We start from the raw sequence: 4,022 nt of genomic DNA, 5'->3' as shown, positions 1-4,022 counted from the left end.
AATACATTTTGTTGTTGAAGCCACTCAGTCTGGGGTATTTTATCACGGCAGCCTAGCAAACTAATATAAGTGGTCAATGGTTGCCATATTGAATAGTGCAGTGTTAGCTCATTTAATTCTCCGAACACGTTCTGAGGTAGGCACTATTATTATCCCTGTTTATGGACCAGGAATCGAAGTTAAGGAGCCTCCTGAGGTCTCAAAGCCAGCAAGCACAAAGCCAGGACTCGCCAGGTGCTCACCATGCCACATCCTTCTGCCTGCTCCATGGTTCCAGGTCACCCTCAAATCTCTGTCTTTCCAACACAGAGCAGACGTCCTACTCTGAGCCTACAGCACACTGCCACTTCCTCAAACATCAGCTATTGCTGGGCATAGAGGACTGTTGTTCTAACTATCTGGGTGCCAATGATTTGGGGGACAGATGACTTCTCTCTTCCATGATATGCCTGTCTCCTCCCACCTTCCAGTAGGTGATTCATTCTCTTGGTGCTCCCTGTTCTGTGGGCTGAGAAGCTGGACTGTGATGATGGTGTTGTCCTAATGTGTAATCCTAATTTCACATTCCTGCCCACTCATTGCAGTCCGTCTCCCTCTCACCTTCCAGGTGCTCCAAAGGTATCTCTCAGTGGCCACAGGTGTCCTGCTTGTTGTCCAAATTCAAATCTATAACCTGCTAACTGAAGGAAACTCATTTTGAGGGTGCAATCAGACTTTGCAGGAGCCCCTGCCCACTCTGTCCCCACGTATGGCTAAATCAGTCCCATCCTGTGGACATCTAGGGTGGTCAGATGCCATTGGATGCCCCTCCAAATACATAGGACCTGGCTTGGGTTACTCTGGGAGGAGGGGTTGAGAAAGAGTGTCTGCCTAACACGGATGCCCAAGGCATGGGTGGCCTCATGTTTTGCCTGCCTGGGAGGTAGAAATTCGGCTCTAGGGAAGCTTTGGGAGGGTTCCATTGGCTCCCTCTATCAACTCAGGATGACCCCAGAGAAAGGCGAGGGGGCCTGGTGTGGCCACATCCCCCTCTACTGTCTGCTCCTTATGAAGGGAGATGGCCACTAGGGTCTGGGAGAGAGAAGAATGGACAAGGGAAGACTGACCCACTATACCAAAGACCTGGGACCAGGGAAGGATGTGGGTTTAGAGTCTAGGGCAACAGTTGAATTTCTATCTTTCTTCCCCTACAAAAGCCAGGAGGTTCATGGCCTTCCCAAGCCACAGATCGTCAGGTGGGGAGTGTGTGGAGTGATCTATCTGCACTTGCTGTTCCTCCTATCACAGGGCCTTTGCACCATGTATTACCTCTAACTTGAATACTCTTCCCTCACCTCCTCCTCCTGCACTGTCTAATTAGTGCCTCTTCACCATCTCTGGTCCCCCAGTTTCCCAAGTCAAATGCTCAAACAGAACTCTACTTCTCTTTTGCGAGTACTGTTCTCTTAGACATTGCTTGGTTTGGCTATTTGACTCACCCTCTTAACTGTCAGCCCCATGAAGGCATGGGCCATAACTGCTGTGTTCATGATTGTACCCATATGCTCTGAGCTTCAAATGCTGGCAAGTGCCAGAACCAGGGTTTAAACTCTTATCTGTCTACACTCAAGGCCTGGATTCTTGACCACCACCTGTCCTAGTTCCCCGAAGATAAAGAGTCCTCTAGTTGAAGACTAAGCAAGGGCACTGCATAGGGGGTCCTGGAATGTCCCATAGAGGAGATGGTATTTGAGCTGGGCCTCTAACTTGAGAATGGGAGGAAGACGTGAAGATTCTTCAGGTGGAGGTGACCACATGAAGAAATTTACAGATTGAGAAGGAAAAGAGATGACATGAGGATGGGGGCTCAAAAAGATTGAGGTCAGATCATGAAGGAACTTCAGGCTGTACTAGGGACTTTGGGGCATGCCCTATGATGGCGGGGAGCCTTTGAAAGTTTTAGAGGGAGAGATAGATGTGATTCCACCTGTGCCAGGAAGATAATCCTGAGCCTGAAATGAAGAATAAAAGAGACAGCAGATGTTCAAAGCAAGGAAACTGATCAGGAGGCTATTGCCTGAATTCACGGAGGATGTGGGGGAGGACAGGGGAGGAGCGAACAGTGAGCAGGGGCAGGTCAGAGCCTCACTTCTGTTTGGGGCAGGAGAGAGTGAGCCTGGAGTGGAGGCTTTGAGTGGGATGAGAGTGGAAGAGGAGGCAGGTGGGGCCAGGTGAGGACATGACCATTATCTGACAAATGACTCTAGCCTTCAGCCTGTTCCCAAGGAAACTGTGGCAAAGATAGATATTAGAAGTGGATGGGGTGGTGGGTGGGATGGGACAGATCATGGGGCCAAGGGTCCAGAGCCAGAGAGACTCCTTTGTTCTTGCCTTGGATCCCTGATGTCCTCCCTTTACCTATTGGGCTGCAGCCTATGGGGTCACTTCTCTAGCTACCCTCCGTGCCCAGTTCCTTGAGAGAACATGGCTGAATCATGGAAGATGAGAGGACCAAGCCAAAGGATTTTGGAATTAGTTGAGTAAACTTGTTATCAACATTCTGGAATAGATTGCTGAGTAGAAGTGGATGGTGAGTCCCTAAAAATGAAGACAATGAGCTCTGGGAGCTTACATGGGGGTCGCCGAGAGCAAGATCTGTTGAATGCCCACATTTCCATGTTTGGACAGGATTTCCAGCAAAGTGGCCAATTAGCGAAGTAGTTTGACTGTCGTCTGGGGCCACCACATTGAGAGCAAGCTGGGGCAATGCATGCGAATAGTGGATGCTTCGGCAGAATTTGCTGATGGCACAGCCAGACCCAGAGGCCTGACCCAGTACAGGGTCAAACTAGTGAGTGAGGCTTCAGGGCTCAGTGCAAGGCTGGGTCTGAAATCATAATCAGGAGCTTCAAGAGAGACCCAGATAGTGAACGAATTCTCAGATGCCCTAACACTGGGAAGGCAAGTGTGCATGAGTGTAAGACAGAATCGAGAGTCAGAAGTTCTGTCTAGATGGGGAAAGCTGTGAGGTTGAATTTCTGTTCAGAGTGGCAACTGCACAGCTGCTTGCTGGGTAATTGTATTAATCATGTCTTTTATCTTCTATATTCTGATGCTTTGATATCTGGGGCCTTGCTGATTTTGGAGGGACTGCCCCTCCCAGGAGCAGCCAATTCCTAGAGATAGTAAACAACTCTCTCATGAGTGCACTTTTCAAATACAACTAACACAGAGCCCACACTCTAACCACCTCCTGCATCAGGCTCTCACTGTCCCCCTGCCCTATTCACCTCAGGGCCAGGTGCCAGACAACAAAGGACAGCCCCTGTGCCCCAGAGCCCATTGGCTAATATTATTCATATTGGCCAATCTTAAGTCTTCTTCCCTTGCCTCACCCACTCCTTCCTGCGGAAACCATAACAAAGACGTTTGCCGTTTCCCACTGTACCTCCCTCTTTTCCACCTCATGACCCAGCCTGGTGCTTCTCCCATGCGGCCCCCTCCTCTTGGGAACTGTGAGTAATACATTATCTTTTCAATGACAATTGTTTCCAGATCTCATGATATCTCAAATTTTCTATTAACACAGTATATTTTAGTATATAGCAACACATGACTTGGTATTGTTTCATAGAAAAGGCCCTGGAGGTTTTGCTGAGCTTGAGGTCACAGAAGGTAACAATGGGAATAGTGTTTGTGTTGCTTTGCTGTGGGTGTCTGGCCACCACTGGGATACTGCTCCAGCAGTGCCTAAGGTGCAGACCCACTGTGACAGAAGGGCTGGGACTGGCTGCTATGGAATCTAGTCCAGACCAGGGAGCCACTGTCACACTTGAGAGCCGGAAACCAGGGGCCCCTACCTGGTGGGACCTGAATGCATGAGGCACCTGCCCCCACCCCCCAGCTCCAGATGGACCCATTCCCTGCCAACACTTATAGAGGCTGGATTTGAGGCAGATGAAGCTCTCTGTCACTTCCACTTCTTGGTCTTCAGGGATACCCCAAGGCCAAAGTCCACCCCATCTGATACAAACTGCCACCTG

Source organism: Pteropus vampyrus, unplaced genomic scaffold, assembly GCF_000151845.1.
Source record: "Pteropus vampyrus isolate Shadow unplaced genomic scaffold, Pvam_2.0 Scaffold223, whole genome shotgun sequence".
NCBI classification, from domain to species: Eukaryota; Metazoa; Chordata; class Mammalia; order Chiroptera; family Pteropodidae; genus Pteropus; species Pteropus vampyrus.
This window is presented reverse-complemented; position numbering follows the sequence as displayed.